This window comes from Elaeis guineensis, chromosome 1 (assembly GCF_000442705.2).
Source record: "Elaeis guineensis isolate ETL-2024a chromosome 1, EG11, whole genome shotgun sequence".
NCBI classification, from domain to species: Eukaryota; Viridiplantae; Streptophyta; class Magnoliopsida; order Arecales; family Arecaceae; genus Elaeis; species Elaeis guineensis.
In genome coordinates, this window is record NC_025993.2 from 4,704,741 (window position 1) to 4,726,059 (window position 21,319).

The following is a 21,319-nucleotide window of genomic DNA, read 5'->3' on the forward strand; positions in this document are numbered from 1 at the left end:
GATATAGTTACCATATAATTCATCTCTTTGACCCTTGATGCTAGGATGACTTAGAGTCTAAACTATCAACTCTTAATAGTACATCTATTATGTGTCTCAACCTAATAAATCCTGTGACTCCTCATAAGGATTGTCCTGATCAAAATCTTACTAAATTGAAACACAAAGCATTCTTTCTAATCTCTTAGAATGGTCAATTCCATCTTGACTCACGCACCGACTTCACAAGTACTTAACTATGTCCAAAAATCTTTCGATTCTGAATTAAAAATTCAGTTAGTCTGATATCAAAATATAGTGAGTTGCTTGCAAATCATCGTGGTGATCTCAGGTTGGAGGGACACTTATACCCATATCCCATCGGAGTGACTCTTGACAGTAGAGTGCTCCGGAGTTGGTCACGTTTAGTGAAATGTACTTCTATATTCCACCTGTATGCCATACCAACGTCTCCACGCTCCTTGGTTAAGAGGACGACCAACGATATATGATACACAATGACCTACATTTGATATGTCTATCGTCCTAGTAATAGCATATCATTTGATCGCGAACTCATTTAAAGACTAAACGATAATCCTCTTTTATCAATTTAAAATAGTTCTAAGAACTTTCATCATAATACAGACGTTTGATATAGAAGATGTATAAGTTTATGATAAAAATTACTAAATAAATATTTTATTAATTAATTCATATACAATTACATCAAATAGTACAACCGTCAACGGGCTAACGATTGGCTTTGGAACACATTTTCCAACAGAAGGGGAGACAGAGAGCACTATTTCACAGTAAAAGAAAGGAGAAAGAGAGGAAAAAGAGAGAAAAAGAGAGATGGAAGAAGATAGGAGGGGGATGATGGATCCTACTGTTTGGGAGAGCCATCCGATTGTTGAAGAGCAGCCAAGGGAGTGTGGACATTTCATCAAAGGCAGAAATAGAAAATAGGGCCTGTTGCTACTGAAAAGAGAGAAAGAAAGGGACAGATACAGATAGAGAAAGAGAGGGGGAGAGTGAGATGAATCCAGTAGCCAAAGATGAATGGCCGCATGCCATCTCCTTGCAAGATGGTAGAATAAAGGAAAGGGTGGGGGGGTGAGACTCTTGAAAGGCTAAAGAATGGGGGAGAAAAAAAAAGGAAAAAGAACAAAGAAGGAAGAGAGAGGGAGAAAGAGAATTTGGATAGAAAAGAATAGTGGAAAGAGAGAAAGGCAGAGGGGGAGGGTGGAGGAGGTGCCCGACGAGGAGAAAGAAGAAGAGAGAGAGAGAAAAAGGGAGGAGAGAAGAAGAGAAGAGAGGGAGACTAGAGGAGTAAGAGAGAGAGAAAGAGAGGTAAGGGGGGAGAGGGAAGAAGAAATGAGGAGATATGCGATCGACCGACTTTGGCTAGCCAATGGCAGAAAGGAGAGAGAGAGATAGAGGGAGAGGATGGGGGAGCTAGGAAAAGAAAGGGGGAAGGAGAGAGAGAGAGGGGAGAAAGAGGGGCCTGACAGCCGGCCACTAGAGGGAGAGCTTTGGTTGGAGAGGTGCTTGAGGTGTTCGTCGTGAAGAAAAAAATTTTAGGACTTCTCTCTCTAAAAAGGCTTCTGATGAGTTGTATATAATTAAAGTCATCACGGCTGAAAATAATATATGAACAATAATTTTTCTTAAGTAAAATGGGTTGGAAATATCCATCGAAGAAAATATAGGAAGTTGATATTTATATGCTATTGCCAAGATATCACATTATACCTGATTTACTAGATTCAATGGCAGGTCATTCAAATCCTAATAACCATGGTTCAACTTACCTCATTAATTTATCAATCTACTGATTGATTGATTTACTTCTGTAAATCTGATGATGTAGATATGACATATGCACTTGAACTAGTGCTAAAGAAGTTAATAATCCTACTCAAATCATTGTTGGCAAAGATATAATTATTCAAATTAAATAGACATTGTGAATTGATTTTGAAAATTTGTATTTAATATAAAGGATGGCATAGTGCATAAAACTATAGTTATTGCAAGATCCAGAGAAGATCAGAATTGGATAATTAATTTAAATTTATAAAAATAATCAGGTGATCATATATAAACTTATAAAAATAATTATTTTAAGCCTTAAATCAAATCTAATATATATATATATAGGTCTCTATATTGGCAGGGCCTCCATTTGACATGTAGGGTTTTGAAAAAAAGAAGAGGAAGCCACGTTAAAAAAATAGCTATCACCTAGGCTTCTCTATTCAACTGCTTCGTTCGCTTCAAGCCACCCACCCGATTGAGACTCCTGAGGATGCCTCTCCATCATCGATGAGGATGTTGGCCCCCATGATGAACCCGATCATGATCGGTACAATCGTTCTGAGGTTGAGAGCGTACATGTGTGGAGAGGGGACGAGGGCAGAGGAGGTAGGAATAAGGAGAAGGTGGAGTCAGTGAGAACGGGGAGGGTGCTACAGAGGAAGCTGATGAGCTTGGGCTTCGTGATTTCCATCTAGGTTATACAGACAGCTGTTGAGAACAGGATACTACTGGCCATCTATGATCATTGCTTGCATGCAATATGTCAAAAAATATCTAATCTATCAGATACACTCACATCTGTCGCATGTGCCGACCAAACCATCCCATTAAGTCTTATTGGCCGTTCCAATGTTGGGGACTGGACCTAATCGAGAAAAAAATAAGCCTTTAAGTTGGGTCACGCATGGATCATCACCACGATCGAATACTTCACAAAGTGGGTGGAGGCTGCTCCTTTGAGGAAGGCGACCCCACACACTGGAGCTCCCTCGAGCCCTCCATGGGGTCCACTGCTCCTCCTCTGATGGAATCCAAGAATTAGAGTTTATAGTTTGGTGCCAAAGTGTCGACATGGATACTAGCACCCATCGGAGGCTGGGAGCTCTGATGTGGATCATCGATTCGGTATGCATTATTGTAGATTTTTTTTCTCCCTATATTTTTTCGACTGATGAGATGTGGAACCACAGCTATAATCAAAACATTGGACCCAAACATTCTCTGCATGATGGATGCGGTGCCTTCCACGCGTGCGTGCATATAGCATTGTTTGGGTAAATTTGTATTAGCTCATGGCCTTGGTTTGAACTATTTGATTGATACAATTAATTTGTTATAAGGATGAAGAAAGCAGCAGGGGCATTGCTGTGGTGGTGGTGGATGTGGAAGAGGGTTTCTCATATTTTGATTGGGTTCTTTTCTGAAGGATATAGGATTTTGTGCGAGTTATGGTGGTGTAAGTTGGTCCCTTTTAGGTTTCAAGAGCTTAATCCAAGATGGTGCTGAACATGGAGGTGAGGCAGAGGCAAATGTGGGTGGTGGAGCTACCTCAGGGGAAGCAAATGATCGTGCTCCATGTTCTAGAAGGGTTTCTTAAGTTTCGATTGGGTTTTTTCTAAAGGGTATGGGATTTTGTGTGAGTTGTAGCAGTGTGAGTTGGTCCTTTGAGGTTTTGAGAGCTTAATCCAATCTAATGTAATATATCTAACCTTTCCCCACTTAGATGATTTTTTTCTTTTCTTTTTATTTTATTATTTTTTTTAGAGATATGTGAGAAACGAGAGCACAATGAGAGAGATTAGAGAGGTCTCTAAGGTTCCAATTGCTTTTTTCTGAAGGATATGGGATTTGCTGTGAGTTGGTCCCTTGAGATTTTGAGAGCTTAATCTAATTATATATATATATATATAAAATAAAATGGAGGTACCTGTATTGGCTTCTTTCTCCAATCTCCCATGGGTCAGATCTTCAGAAAATAAATAAAATTAAATATTAATTTTAAAAAATTACACCACATAGGTTATAAGTTAGTATTTTATATATTTGTAAGGATTTTAAGATTTGAACAAGCACACTTCAAAATGTGCCAACTTCCCGACTGATGTGATTGGTTAACTTTTTTGTAAATTTATGAATTATGATAACACATGATATTCCAGTTATAATCATATAAGTATAATTATTTGAAATAATACTTAGTTTAAATTGTAAAAACCAAAATAAGTTATTTTCTCCCAATCTCCCATGATGCTATCCATTTGTCCTTCGTATTCAAATAGCTATCAAATGGCTTAAGAGAGGATGCAAGCGTGCATAATATGCTTCTATGATTAATGCTCTTGCATGATAAAACTATTGGAGAATCTCTCATGGGTGCGAATCCCCATCCAAGAACGCAACATCGATGACGATGTCGATACCACAAGTCGAAGGATAAAAAAAGAAATACAAAATACAACCAAATAATATAGATTGGCTCGAGGCCTATCTCCACAAGGTATGCAAACTGCTTTATGAGAGAAATCTACAAATACAAGGTGAGATCATAAACTCTCAACTCTCGTACAACAATCTCTCAACATGAAGTATACATTCATTACAAAAATTCTCAAAATCCTTAAAGAGACACTTCAGTCATCATAAATGCTACCATCAAGTCGTAGAATTCATCGCAAGCTTTTTATAGAGCCTAACAATACCTAAAACGGATCAGAAACCATCAAGTTACACTCATTTAAACTGAAATAAATCTCAAGCATCTAATCGCCATTATGATGCATAGATACCATTGAACACCATTTTTTTCAGTGGCTCATGCATCAGATCCGCATCTCCACAGTAGTCCCAGCGCATCCCAATCGCCAGCCATCCAATCGAGCCAATCGGATGGTCCAGAAGCCTCCTACAACAAATGTTGGTCCAATGGCCGATTCAGGGCACCGTAACCAGTCCAGCGACTGGTTTAGCACCAATTCAAGCTGGTTCAACTTGATTTAGCTCGGTTTAGGGTCGGCTTAGTTGGTTTTCAGTTGGTTTATTGTTAGTTCTTCACCGATTCACCTCAGAATTGACTGGTTCACCTTCGGTTCGAACCCAATTGAGCTCAATCTTGTGATTTCTCTACCTATCCTTGAGTCTTGGGCCTTTATTAACCAATCAAGATCGAATTGAAGGTGTCAAACTCAATAAATCTCTACCTCGACTCAATATTCGGCCTCCACATAAATTTGAGAGCTTGTGGATGATCTCGCCCCCATGTCCTGGGACAAATACCTGACTACTCTTGGATGGACAGACATAAAAGTCGAGTCAGATCACTCGATCCCATCTCCATCATATGTTGAAACCTGCCTGACCTGAGACATACCTGTGGTAGCCTCCTGTGGCAATAAGAATTTCACTTTGCAATGTCACCTATCATCCTTCCAAGCCTTCTGTCTCGTGCCCAATCCACCAACACCTGGAGCTTTATCTCTTGCTGAGCTCCCTACCAAAAGATAGTATCCTCCACACTTCTTTCTCTTCAATACAATCCTACTACCACGCATAATCTTCAGGACTCTAGCATTAGCTCTCCATTTGTAGCTGCTTGAATTTAGTCTACTCAGTAAAATCAGATTACTCTTGAAACTGGATATGCAACGAATCTCACCCAACTTTCTCACTGCTCCATCATGTGTATGCAAGCTGATTATCCCAATACCTTTGATTGCACAACTCAATTCATTCGATAAATAAATAGTACCCTCATTGCCCTTTAGAGAGAGCTCCTCTCTATAACAAACATGATGTGAGCAAGCTGAATCTAAAATTCACTAAAGAAAAGAAGTAGATACCTCATCAAAGATCATATACAAATCATCATCTCATCAGTGTCGCCATCATGGACCACCACCACAGTAGCCTTCATCTAATCTTTGAGCTATGAAAAATCTCTGACTCGATGTCCCAATTCATCACACCAGTAGCATTTGATCTTGCTCGAATCCCTCGACTTGGACCTGGACCGCCTATCTTGCGATCTTTTGCCGCCAAAATCAAGTTGCTACCTAAATTCGAGACTCAATTCTCACGTCTGAGAATCTCGTTCTGAAAAAGTATAGAAGTGATCTCATCCATCTTGATGGTGCTCTTCTCTATAAAAAAAACAGTCACTAAAGACTCAAATAAAGAAGAAAGCGACGAAAGCAAGACCAACATCCTGATCTTTTCCTCAATATTCTCACCAATACTAAGGAGTTCAGTGAAGACCTTTTAGAAGTTGCTAAGATACTCCTATATGCTTTGCCCCTCGCTCATCCACAACTGGTAGAACTACTTTCAGAGAAAGAGAGCATTGGTGAGAGTCTTCACCATGTACATCTTCTCGAGCTTCGATCATATCGCCGTCAGAGAAGTCTCATTAAGCACATGGATCACCATATCATCCATCAAGTACAAACAGATCATGCTCACCATTTGCATCCAAAGCCACTTCCAATCCTTCTCCTCTATGGTAGTTGATTTCTTCTCACATAAGATAGCATCAATCAATCCTTGTTGGATGAGCACATCCTTCATCTTTGCTTGTCATAGGAAAAAAATACTCTTTCCATCAAACTGATAGATCTCTATCTTGATTGAGCCTATCTTCTCCATCTTTTCCAATCTCGATCAACACCATCATAATTCAGATAACCCTATGCTTTGATGTCACTTGTTGAGAAATCTCTCACGAGTGCGGAATATGGATCTCTATCCAAGAATGCAACGTCGATGACGATATTGATACCATAAAAAGAAAGATGGAGAAAAAAGTATAAAATATAACCAAATAATATTGATTGGCTCAAGGTCTATCTCTACGAGGCATACAAACTTCATTATGAGAGAAATCTACAAATACAAAAAGATATTACAAACTCTCAACTCTCATATACTAATCTCTCAATAAAAAGCATACACCTCTCACAAAAACTCTCAAAATCCTCAAAGAGACACTCTAATCATTATAAACTCTACCACCAAGTCATAGAGCTCATCGCAAGCTTTTGATAGAGCCTAAAAATACTTAAAACGAATAAGAAACTACTAAGTTACGCTCATTTGAATAGAAACAACTCTCAGTCATTTGATCACTGTTCTGAAGCGCCCCAATCACCAACCATCCGATCGTGCCGATCGGATAGTCCAAAAGCCTCCCACCACAAATTTTGGTCCAGAAGCCAATTCAAGGTGCTGTAAGCAGTCCAGTGGCCGGTTCAGCACCAATTCAGACTGGTTCAACCCGATTTAGAATCGGTTCAGTTGGTTTTCAGTCGGTTCTTCACTAGTTCAACTGGTTTACTGCTGGTTCTTCACCTGTTTACCTTCAAATTGATCGATTCAGCTCCAATTCGAATTCAATTGAGCTCAATTTTGTGATTTCTCCATCAATCCTTGAGTCTTAGGCTTCTATTAACTAATCAAGATCAAATTCGAGGCATCAAACTCAATAAAAACTTTAGTTGAATAGAGCTAGGGAGGACATACCACATGGAGAAGTATTTGAAACAAAGAAGAGCTATGAAAAAGATTCTATGATTACAAAAAAAACAAAAAAAAGGTCCTATGCATGATAATATCTCAGAGCGATGCACTTGGAAGACGTGTTGAGAAAAATATATTCTTTTATTTCAATCTTTCAGAAAAAGCAACTCTAGAGTTGACGTGCCTTATGTATGGTTTATTAAGTAATGATACTAGTATGCGTACATAGATATTTAAAATACCAGAACTTCTCACACAAAGAAGATACAAGTTTAGACTATATAATTATGTATCATAATTAATTTATAGGAACAACAATATATAATATGCATACATAGATATCAAAATAGGATGAAAGGTGTGATTGTTTTAAATGAAACTAAGTGGCTCAATTTCAAAGTTAAAACATCACTGGTGACAAATGCTATTATCGAAACATAAAAAAAGTTATCGCGAGGCCCTGCACAATCTAACTGGGACAACTTAGCAGTTGATATATTTTGGCATGGTAAAGTAAACACAAGTGCATTTGCTTTCCCTATTAGAATACACCACCTTAGTAAGCTGGATGAAACCAATCTCATCTACTTCTTTGCGAGAAATCTCATCACACGAACATTACAAGATCGATTTTTTATAAATATTGCCATCACTCTTGGCTTACCGATCAATTATTGGTTGGATATGGTCCATAGTGTACCATAGATTATTTAATTCTTCTTCCTCCAATTTTTCTTCTTGACACACATCTTATCATGCATTTAATATCTTTTTCGTCCTAAACAACAAATATTACTGTTGCTGCGACACTCAAAATCTGAGACTGGGGCGGATCGGATGAAGTCAAGCTGGAGGTCGGTAGCGGTCCAATCTAAAACGCTTCAAAAAAACCTACAAAATAAATCAAAAATCAAGTGAAGATCTTTTGATTCTTAACCTTCTGATGCTTAAGTCAGTCTTTACCCGAGAACAGTAGGTGAAAAAGAATAGAAGAGCATAAGAAGAGGATTTGCATGGAACTAAAGAAATTAGACTGAATAGGAACTAGAGTCCTTATTCAAGAACTGACAAAGTTTTCACTGACATAGTCTCACTCTGATTTTAGAATTAGAATTTTAAACTTACCATTGGAGGATCTCTGATCTCTATTTATAGAGGGGTTGATGAGATTGTTATAGAGTCTGTTAGGCCATTAGAGGAGTTTGTTAGACGGTTATAGGCAGCTATAAGTGAGCTAAAGTATAGCTATATGTATTAGCTAGAAGTGAGATCATATATACTTAGCTGCATGTATCAGCTGGGGATGAGTTCATACTTAGCTATATACGCCAGTCAGAAATGAGTTGTAATATAGCGATAGCAACCTGAAAGACAGCTATAAAATAACCATCTATATTTTGAGATTATATCAATTCAGATCGGTAGATAGCTGAACTGATCATAATGCTTCATCGGGAGTAGATTCAAGTTAGCTCAGATCGATGTTTAGATAAATTGAATTGAATCAAATCGATATTCTATCGATCTGATCCAGAAATAAATTTTGATCAATATAATTCTCAAATAATTCTTTCTAATATTATCATGTGCCAGAGATGGATTTATGATGATGTTAGATCGAATTTATGATGATCTCAGCCTTTCGATGAGATCAGAATTATGATGATCTCAATCTTCAGATAAGGTCGGCTTTATGATGATCTCCACAGTCGAGTTTTACATCAGTATTCTCATCAATTCGAGAACTTCTGTATCTCGAGGACATCAGCTGAGGTGATTTCTGAAGAAGTTGCTTTGAACAAAAAAAGTAGTCTAAAAAAAAAGTTCTCAGCTTGTCTGAGGTGATGAATCCATGTCATTTGGTTCAAGTAAACCACTGCATCCCTCCACTTGAGATCGAAGTGGGCAAGTCGGGTCACTTGCATATAACTTTTGACCTTTAGATTTTCCTCTTTGAGGGCATATCTTCCTGAGACTATGACTTTAGTCATAAGTATCTTTGAACCGATGTTGCAAAGTCCAGCCCATAGATGGAGGTGCTTCACATCAAATGTTTGTTGAAAATGAAGTATTTTAATAAGTATTTGTATGGTCCAATCCGGAGATCAGGTGTCTCATCTCATCTATGAGGTAGTGAGGTCCAATCCGAAGATCAGGTGCCTCACTTCAAGTTATCCTGATTTGGTTGGGAGTATTATTGACTTTGATCAGCTTTTCCCAACCTTGTTCAGACACTTATTCTTTTCTTTGTCCTCGTTTGATAGGAGACATTTGTTGTGATCTAAGGGTCGAATGGCTCGGATAATTGGCTCATGCCTCCGCACCTGCACGTAAGGTATTGTCCTCTTTGGCCTTGATCATTTTCGGGCTTCAATAAGCCTTTGGCTTCAATGGGCCATGGTCATTTTGGGCCTCATGGTTTTGCCTTACATGGGAAAGAAGGTTTCAATTCATATAAGCTAAACTCCCTCTTGACTCACAACCGATATGGAACTAAACTAGCTATTCCCTCATAATAATATATATATTGGTTTGTTAGACCTCTCATAGCCCGATCTAAGTTTAACTATCCTATACAGGACTTGAAAATTATTCATAAAAAATATTATTTGATCTCGATTGGGTCAGTTATAAAGTTAATGTGCTCATCAAGATAAGTAAATGTTAGAACATTAAAATAATCTGACTTTAAGAATTAGATTGGTTAATTAAGAACAAATCGATACTAATAAATCCAATGTGTATGATAGACATTTTAAGAAATATCTCTGTCCGATGTCGTCGTGGATAGATTGGATCCCCATATATCAGATGATTTTCTCTTTACGATATCTTATCTTCTTCCCTTTTAAGGATACATCATTCGAGAATTTGAGCCAAAACTTGTCAAGTTAATGCCTTATGAGGTCAACCTTGAATACGTTATAGTCTTAATCAGAACTCAGGTCCAATCAGAACTTCAGATTTTGATGAGGTCCAAGCTTCAAGGAGCCTTGAGCTTCATCAATGTGGTGTTCATCTTGATGAACTGGTTGATGGCTATATTGAAATAGAGCCCTCGGGGGGTTACTTCTTTTATTGCTATTTCATATTTGTAGTCTTCCTGAAGAGATCAATCTCCTTCTGATGAACCCATTCGATGAGATCGACCTCCTGATGAGATCGATTTTTTGCAAAGCTCGACCTCCTGATGAGGTCGGCTTTTTTATAAGCTCGGCCTTTTGTTGAGTTCGGACTCCTGTTGAGATCGATTTTCTGCTGCGCTCGATCTTTTGATAAGGTCGACTTTCTAATGAGCTCGATCTTTTGCTAAGTTTGACCTCCTGATGAGGTCAATTTTCTACTGGGCTCGACCTCCTGATGAGGTTGACTTTCTGATGAGCTCAGCATTCTAATGATCTCGACCTTCTGATGAGGTTGATTTCTAATGAGCTCGACCTTTCAATGAGGTCGGCTTTCTGATGAGCTTAATCTCTTGATGAGCTCGATATTCTAATGATCTCAATCTCCTAGTAAGGTCAGTTTTTTGATGAGCTCGACCTCTTAATGAGCTCGACTTTCTGATGAGCTCGATCTCCTCCACTTTGGATCCTACCAAGGATGGCTTCAAAACTCATAAATAATTTTTCGACGACCTCGGATCCAATCGAGATTAGTTTCTTCCACCTCGAATCTTATCGAGGTGACCTCAGATCTTGTTGAAATTTTTTTTTAATATATGCACACACACATATATATAAGACTTAGATAATTATATTTATAATTAACTATTGCGGTCAAAGGGGTTAGATAGCTCAGATGATTGGGTTAACTCTACTCTTATATATATAAGGTATTGTCCGTTTTGGCTTATGACCATCTTTGGACTTCAGTGAACCTTAGACTTTAGTGAGTCTTGATCATTTGGTGCTTCATAATTTTATCTTTTATGGAGAGAGAAAATTTCAATTCATATTAGTCATACTTCCTCTTAACTCAGAACTGATTTGGGATCTAAAGATGCCATCCCCTTACAACATAAATATTATCTGACCTTGATTGGGTCAATCATGAAGCCTATATAGTTTAATATAATAAGTAAACTTCAAAATATCAAGAATGACTTAATTTTTAGAATTAGATCGATTAATTGAGAACAAATCAATCTTAATAAATTGAATGTAATAAAGGTTTAAGAAATACCTGTCTGATATCGTCATGGGTAGATCGAGTCTCCCATGCATTAGATGAGTTTTATCTTGAGATATTTTATCTCCTTTCCTTACAAGAGTATGTTGTATGTTACGGATAAAATCCATCCTAGACCAGAGGTGCTGGAGCGAGGCGATGTCTGACAGATCGATGATGGTCGGACCTTTTTATAGGTGAGATTGGACCCTTGGAAAAGAGAAAACCAGAAAGGATCTTTTTGTCCCTCATCATATTCTCGAGCACCATGTCTAGTCCTTTGATTTTCTGAATTGGTGAGTGTTATCATCTCACAGTACATGAGGGCCATCCCCATCAATACCGTGAGTTGACAGCTTAGACTTTAAGGATGGCATAGTAAAGTGGTGCGGCCTGATGAGACTACACAGAGAGATCTGATCTCCTGTGGATAAGAATTGACATATTGAAATGATTTTACTGAAAGTTCATTGTCCAGTGCACTGTCTTTTCAGAAAAGAACTTTCATCTACTCCCAATCTTCACTAAGATTTGATATTATGTTGATGATCCCAGTAGTAGGTAGATTATGATGGATTGGTTGCTGATTGTGTTGAGATAGAGTTTCTTGAGAAACTACCTCTAATTGCTACTCTGTGGTATATTAAAGTGGAGGTGAAACTGCTTCTGACATACTTTTAGGGGAAGATGGTGAAGGCATAGAGTTGTTTTGTACTTTTTGATTCATCATTTTTTCACAAAGTTTTTTTGCAGACTACCCTTCCTCTAGCACCAATCTGTTGTTGTGAGACTCAAAATATAAGACTGGAGCAGATCAGATGAAGCCAAGCAAGAAATCGATAGCAATCTGATTTGAAATGCTTCAAAAAAATCTATAAAATAAGTCAAAAATCAGATGGAGATTCTCCAGTTCTTAACCCTTCGATGCTTAAGTTAGTCTTGAGCCCGAAAATAATAGGTGAAAAAGAATAGTAGAGCACAAAAAGAGGATTTACATGGAACTAAAGAAATTGGACTGAGTAGGAGCTAGAGTCCTTGTTCAAAAACTGACAAAGTTTCTAGTGATATAGGCTTACTTTAGTTTTGGAATTAGGATTTTAAACTAACTATTGAAGGATCCCTGATTTTCTATTTTTATAGAAGGATTGATGAGGCCATTACAGAACTTGTTAGACCGTTAGAAGAGTTTGTTATGCGGTTATAGCCAGCTGTAAGTGAACTAGAGTATAACTACATGTATTAGCTAGAAGTGAGATCATACTTAACTGTACGTGTCAGTTAGAGATAAGTTGTAACATAGTTGTAGCAAGCTGAAAGACAGCTGTAAAATAATTTGTCTGTATTTTGGAATCACATTAATTCAGATCGGTAGATAGCCGAACTGATCATAATGCTTCATCAGGAGTCGATTCAGATTAGTTTAGATCGATGTTTAGATGAGCAGATTTGAATCAAATCGGTATTCAACCGATCTGATCCAGAAGTAGATTTTGATCAATATAATTCTCAGATGATTCTCTCTAATATTGCCACGTGCCAGAGATGGGTTTATGATGATCTCAGCCTTCCGATGAGATCAGCTTTATGATGATCTCAGCCTTCTGATGAGATTGACTTTATGATGATCTCCACAGTCGAGCTTCATAATCGATATTCTTCGTCAATCTGAGAACTTCTAAATTATGATGACATCAGCTAAGATAGTATAACCCTTACAACAGTTACTATATATTTAATCTCGTTACCCCTCATCCTAAGTACCAAATTATCTAATTTCTTTGGCTTATCCGACTGCAAGCCATTAGAATTGGTAAAATTGAAGCAGGATTTTCATTTCCGTATCCATAACATCAAAGCTGCCTATATAAAAAAATATTAAGGGGAATTTTTAAAAAAAATCACTTGACCACGGGTGCCATGATCTCTGTCTCTAAACGGCCCTGGCCAGAACGTTCCAACATAGTTGGTTGCCTCCCAAAGAAAGCTAAGGGATTTGTTGCACATCATGGCTGACACAATTTTTGGGCTAAAAAGAGATATTCGTTGGGCGTTCTCTCTCTCTCTCTCAGAAAAACATCACCCGGCGCGTAGCATTTAGATATCATCAGTTGGGAATGTGTCTAATTGAGCTCATCTGGATATGGCCGGTACGAATTGTTTTTCGTTATTTTAATTTGATCGGGACTCTAATTCTAGATAAATCTCAGGAGATGGAATATATTTTATAGTAATTGCGATAAAATTAAATTCTATGTAACCATAGTGGAGATAGTCCCTATCTTAATTTCTCCATAACTAACCATAATACTACCTCTGATGGATCACGCTATAAAAGGAAATTCTAGAGACTTGGTTCCCAACTTATCTAAGAGTACTTGTGAGGTTCTTCCCATGTGAATACTTAAGAGATATTAGTACTCTACTACATTCGAAATGATTTAGATAAGAGCATATTGTGATCACAATATATATCTTAACAAAGGTATGGGCAGCATATTTAGGAACTAATGTCTATTTAAATAACTAATTTTCTTACTTTTAGAAAGATTGCTGACCCATTTTGGGCTAATATGATTCAAACACGAAATGTAAGTTGTCGAAGCTATTACCTTCTCAACTTAAATGTCGGAATAAAAATAAACAAACAAGCATGGAATAGTCTTCATGCCATGTAATGTCCCAAAGGCAAATAAGCAATAGAGCACCAAAGTTAAAGCCAACAGATCTAGAACAACCATCAAAACAGCATGGGCTTGACAAAAGCCAAGCCTAGTTTATCACTTTGATGAGCAATACCTGGCCACAAACTCCGCAATGTTCCTATCCGAGCTTCCACCCTCCTCCACTGACTTTTGGCCAACTCCCCCCACTTCCTTGCATTCCTCCGGATCTCCTCACTCTCTCCCCCTCCATCACCACCCTCACACACCTCTCCACCTCCTCCCTCCCCACCAATCCCTTCTCATTGGCCCTCGCTCGCACTCCGACCCTCCACACATCCTCAATATACTTGGCATTCATTGGCTGATCCGTCCATTGCGGCAACTCCGACCATCGGCACGCCTAAGGTGATCCCCTCCATAGTTGAATTCCATCCACAATGCGTCAGAAAACAGCCGACTGCCTTGTGGGATAGTACCTTGCCATTTGTGGGATCCACGAAACTACCAACCCTCGCTCCGAGGGCAAATCTTTCATGTTCTCCGGAATCTTGAAGCTTTCCGAGGATCTCACCACCCAGAGGAAGCGTTTGCCACTGTTCAGAAGGCCGAATGCAATCTCCACCATCTGGCTAGGGTCGAGTGCGGCTACAGTGCCGAAGGACACATAAACAACAGAGTTGGAAGGCCCGGAATCGAGCCATTGCATGCAGAGATTGATGCTGGGGCTGTGTTGTAAGTCGAAGCCGTAGTGAGAGTCTGATGGAAGCCGGTTGTCCAAGTATGAGGATGGCACCATAGGACCTATGATCTTGGCTCGCCATATGGATCTCATATAGTCAGCTTCCTGCTTAAATTTCCAGCAATAGGAAGAGCTAAAAGTTCATTCTAATTTTAAAATTAAAAATATAAAAAAAGAATTAATTTTGTGACTAATCGAGGGTAGAGCATGAGAATCCAAAGTGCAAAAATCTCAATTGCTGCAAAGCTGGGCTATAATAGAATAGAAATCCATAAAGTATATTATTTTTTTATCTAAATATTATCTAAAAAATACTTACTTAAGAAAAATTGAGATATCCGGATAAGTTATTATCCTCAAAAGACGGTCCTAACGCACTTTCTAACAGAATCTCTGGAAATCTAATTTAGTTGTATACAAGGCTTTTTTGCTAACAACAAATTGTTTGGCTGTCACCTAACTAGTATCATTAGTGTGGACAAACTAGATATAGTGTGATGTCAAATGAGAAATAGATTATACCTAGTCATAAAGTGGGTATGTTTGTGAGCTGAATGCTAGAATTATTTTTTTTCGGTAAAAAGATGAATGGCTAGAAAGTAATGTACCAAAATTTATTATAAACAAACAACAAAACATGTCTACATCTTTGCCAAATAATTGCACTAAATTAGGAAACATGCTCCACCATACATGTTAAAATTCCAACTACATTGCATTTAACAACAGGATGATAACTCCCTTTTCCAATTGTTATGATCCTAACCACCATAAGTATAGACAGAATCTTTATGGTCACTTATGACCGTTGGAGATATTTAGGATCAATGTGGATATTCTTATATATTGGACTACAAATTCTATAAGATTGGGCCTATTGACTAGCTAGCTTAATTATCTAAGAACACGTTCAAATCCAACCTAGAATCTGGATGTTGGACTGCAAGAAGAAAAAAAAATCCATCGAGATTTTTATTTTTATTTTTTTCCTTCTAGGATTTAAACTAGCTTGTATTTGGTTGATACAAGACCACACTTAAATTGACTGTTTTAATCTACGAATCTTTATGGAATTTTGAGTCCAGTTATATGGAAATATGCAAACAGCATCAAGAATTTGTGCTGCACCAGAAGTAATAAAATTTGTACGGAGGGAAAGGAATTGGCTCTCATTAGATCAAGCGGAACTCTTCTTCATCCTTGCGAGGCACCGGTCCTCTAGTAGTACACTTAAGAGTCCCTTTGCCACGGGGTATGTGAGGTTTATGATGCATGGAAAAGGCCCAAATATTTTTTAGGTTCAATAAAAAATGTAGTTAAGGATGTACCTAGTTAACTCGCACTCATTTATCCAACAAACTTTTACTCTATCTCTGCTATAACACTGAATCCTTAACAACCTAAGTCATAAGTTTTTCGCACTCATTATCCAACAAAGTTTTACTCATCTCTGCTCTAACACAGAATCGTTAACAACCTAAGTTATAAGATTTTCAAATACATTGGCTACTCCACATTTAAAAACAAAAAGTAGATACCATTTTTTTTCCATTTTAATTTGCAGTCATTTTGTCCACGTCATCTCGGATCGCATGAAGATCCAGGACCCACATGAACCGTAGTCCAAATCCTTTAATAACCTACTCAAAGAAATTAAATTATTATAATCGAGAAAATTTCACGAGGCTATGCAATTCTGTTTTCTGATCCCCATCCAGAGAGTAGAAGTTTCTTATAGACCGACTTGCAGAGAATCCATCATGCATAAATTGTTGTTCATAATAATGGCAGCTATTGGATCTCACTCCGCTCTCATCTGGCACCCATCCACATGATGGGAGAATAACCTCCGATCTAATCTGGTACCTTTCATGAGAGATTGACCCCAATAGCTCCAGTGATCTAGACTTTGAGCGCACAACCAATAGAAATTAATCAATCACGCGTCACTACAATATAACTGGATGAAAAATTTAGGCCAGCACTGGATCCTGTCCCAGTTTGTTTCTACGTATCGGGTTAGAGTCGAACACAGATACATACCTCAGGCTGCAGCTCGTAGGAGGAGTTGACAAAGACCACATCTGCCTTCTCCAAATTCTTATATGGCTCCAGCAGCGCTTTCAGGCACCACGCGTACGCCAAATCCGCCTCCACAACGAAGGACGGCAGGCAGTCCGGCTCGAGCCGGGGCAAACCGGGGCAGCGAGACCGGCTCGGTAACCGGCATCCGGAGCCGGCCCTCCTTCACGAGCCCGTAGACTATGTTAACGCTGCAGGGCTGCGTGAAGAGCGACACCGTCACCAGCCCGTGCCGCTCCCCGACGTCCCGGGCCCACGGGAGGTGGGAGTCGTAGACCAGAACCGGACCGGACGGGCCCGCGGCCCCGCTCGGACGGACGAGGTCGTCGAGGGTCGTGGATCCGACCGACTCGAAGCGGTCTTGGTAGGCTGGGCCGGAGCCGGCCTCGGGCGAATCCACCCCGGTCGAAGCCATCGGAGATGGAGGCGAGGGCGACCGGTCCGAGTTCGGGGCGGGTGGTGGAGAGGAGGAAGCGGGTGGTGACGAGGGTGGCTCGGAGGCCGTGGGAGGAGAGGCGCTTGGCGAATTGGAGCATGGGATTGATGTGGCCTTGGGCCGGGTATGGGAGGAAGAGGGCGTGGGGTTGGTGGGTGCCCGCTCTCCATCCTCTCTTCTCTAAGTTCTCTTCTCTTCTCTTCTCTTTTTAAGGCTAAAACTCTACCTTAAGCTAGGGAGATCGAGATCGAGAGATTTGAGCGGCTGTGCATCTCCCCCTTTAAAGGGGAAAGTTATCCCCTGCCGTTCACCCCGAACGGCAGAGGATCCCGATCCGGAACGGAGAGATGTGATGTGATGCGAGTCAGCGACAGAGAGGGTCTGCGCGACCTTTTTTTTTTATTTTTTCTCTGGTAAGAAGAGTCTGCACGGCTTCGAGGGGGGGGGGGGGGGGGGACTTTTACAACGACATGCTACATGTACTAAATCTATAGTACGGTCTGAGGTTCAAAATAAATATAAAAAATATTTATAAAAATTTATTTAAAAATTAATTATAAAAAATAAAAAAAAATTATTTAAAAAATAATAAATATTAAATCCCACAAATATATGCCTCCACATATGCAAATAATTTTTTCGTCCTCTTTCTTCTCAAAATATTAATTTTTATAATTCTATAATATTTATAATTTTTATAGTTCCACGTATTAAAATGAAATCTAGAATTCCTTTCAATAGGTCACAATGTGGACAAGAATTTAACTCCTATTTTACTTCACTATCCAAAAACCTATTGAACACAAATACTATCGATCTTAAAAAAAAATAATTAAATAAATTTTTATTAAAAATAAAATTTTATTTCAAATTAGATATCTAAAAAAATAGCTCTAATATTTTAGACAAAAATAACTCTAGAGTTGGCTTGCCTTGTATACCAAGAAATGCTGCCAGCATGACCGTATGATATCATGAAAGTGTTTATATTTACACTACCAAAACTTTTTCAAACAAAGAAGATGAAAGTTTAGACCATATTGTTATGTATCATAATTAATTTATAAACGACAACGATATGCATACATGGATGTCAAAATACATGGTATAGGAGGTGTGGTTGTTTTAAACAAAATTGATTGGTTGAATTTCAAAGTTCAAACACGACTCACGACAACTGCCGTCGATAAAACATATGAAAAACGTGATCTCCAAGTGATGGACCACCTAACTTGAACAAGTAAAGCGGTGCCATGATAAAGCAAATAAATACCAGTGCATTAATTTATGATATCGTCCATTTTAAAATACACCGCCTTCATGACCTGGATGAAAGGAGCTGCCCGTGTAAGCACTGACATCTAGCAACCACTTCTTTTCAGAAATCTCATCACGGTAACATTATTTTTTTTGATAAGAGACGAGGGCCATTATTTAGAAATGAGTTCGTTAGCTAAATAATTTTAAAAAAAATTATTTAATAAAATAATATATTTTTTAATTTATTCATAAAAAAAATAAATTTATAAAACATCATTTGAAATGATATTTTATAGCCGCCACGTCACTATCCTCTCTCCTTCACGTGGACATCAAAAAAAAAAAAAAATCGTCATTTGAAATGGTGCTTTTAAAAACATCATTTGAAATAACGTTTTTAAAAATACCATTTCAAATGACGACTTTAATTATTTACTTTCAAAAAAAATAAAAAAAATTATAATTTAAATTTAAAAAAAATAAAAATTTTGATTTTGATTGAAATAAAAATCATCATTTCAAATTACTTTCTCCATTTCAAATTAATTTTTTTTAAAATATCTAAAAAAATGAGTCTAAAAAAATAAAAATTATAATTCTAAATTTTAAAAAATAAAAATTTTAATTTTAATTCAAATAAAAATCACCATTTCAAATTAGAATCTATCAAAATAATAAAAAAATAAAAACACCATAAAAATCAAAAAAATCAAAAAAAATAAAATTCTAATTCTAATTTAAAAAAATAAAAATTTCAAATTAATTTTTTCAAAAAAAAATCCAAAAAAAAAAAAGTATCCCTATTTCAAATTAATTTTTTCAAAAAAATATCCAAAATAAAAAAAAATATCAAAAAAACTAAAAAATTAAAAAATAACATAAAAATAAAAAAAATAAGAATTATTTTTTAAAATTTTGAAAAATAAAAATTTTAATTTTAATTCAAATAAAAAACACCATTTCAAATTAAATTTTTTAAAAAATATTTCAAAAAAAGAGAAAAAATACCTAAAAAAATGACAAAAAAATGACAAAAAAAAGAAAAAAAGTAAAAAATAAAAAAAAATTATAATTATAATTTTAAATTATAAAAAAAATTATAATTTTTATTTGAATTCAAAAAAATCATTATTTCAAATTACTTTTTCCATTTCAAATTAATTTTGTTAATAAAATATCCCAAAAAAGAGAAAAAATATCTCAAAAAAATTTAAAAAATTAAAAAGGCCATAAAAAAAGAAAAAAAATTGAAAAAAATTAAAATTAAAATTTTAAATTTAAAAAAAAAATAAAAATTTTAATTCTGAGATAGATGAGACACATAAGGCTCTGTGTATCCATGTCCACAAAGCATAATATCCGATCACTTGACATTTTCAAAAATAGACTTAAATATCAAAAAAATAGAAAAATATAAATTTTAAATTTTAAAAATAAAAAAAATGAGAAAAAATAAAAATTATAATTTAAAATTTAAAATTTAAAAAAATTTTAATTTTAATTTTAATTCAAATAAAAATCATCATTTCAAATTACTATCTCCATTTCAAATTAATTTTTTAAAAAAATATCTCAAAAAAAGAAAAAAAATATCTCAAAAAATTAAAAAAATTAAAAAATATCATAAAAATAGAAAAAAAAATAGAAAAAATGATAAAAAATAAAAATATAATTTAAAATTTTAAAAAATATAAAAAATTAATTTTAATTGAAATATATATCTCAAAAAAATATCAAAAAAATAAAATTAAAAAACACCATAGGAAATGATGATTTTAAAAATGCTATCTCCCATGGCATTTTCCCAGGTTAAGACCCAAAAAAAAAAAAGAAAAGAAAAAAAGCAGATCTTCCCTCTGGCGTCTTCCTTCTCTTCTCCGACGGCACGGCGGTGAGCTTCCTCTTTCCTCTTTCCTCTTCCTCTCCCTCTTCTCTCCCTTGGCCCGTCGGTGACAACTGACCGACGGCGGACCCGCACGCCCCAATGTTGTTGGCCCGCCGGTGGGCCGACAGCGGTCGCCCCACCTCCCCTTCCCTTGGTCGGCCGCCCCATCCCCATGCTCGGCCGCCTCTCGCCGTGCCCTTCCTCCTTGCTAGGCCGGCGGCGACCCTGCGGCGATCGATTGACGGCATGTCAGCGGCTGCCCTCCGACGGCGATGCCGCGTGCCACCCCCTCCACATCCTTGGCTCGACGGTGGCTGCCCCCCCTCGTCGGCAGATGGCGGCCGACCGATGGTGGCCCCCAGACGGCTGCCTTGTGGCAGTCGACCGACGGCGGCCCCACGCGGTCCGACGGTGGACCCGCACGGCCCGATGGCGACCCCGCGCGACCCTACTGCAGTCGACCGACGGCGAAGGCGGCGGGCCCCAGAGACGGCCCACGTGGCCCTATGGCCACCGACCAACGACGGCCCTGCGCGGCCCTACGGTGGCCGCCGACCGGCGGCACCGCAGCAGTCGCCGCACCCCCCGCCCCCTTTCCTTGGCCCGATGCGGCCCTGCGGTGGCTGGTCGGCAACGGCCCTGCAACGGCCGATCGACGGTGGCCCCCTAACGGCGGCCTCGTGTACCCCCCACCTCTTATTTCAATTTTTTATTTTTTATTTATCTCATTATTTTTTATTTTTTTATCTCATTAGATTCGAATTTGATTTAAAATT

General features: G+C 37.8%; 1 pseudogene; it reads right to left on the reverse strand.

Moving 5' to 3' along the window:
- Positions 1–14,067: 14,067 nt before the first annotated feature.
- Positions 14,068–20,791, reverse strand: LOC140854876 (crocetin glucosyltransferase 2-like; annotated as a pseudogene).
- Positions 20,792–21,319: the final 528 nt, after the last annotated feature.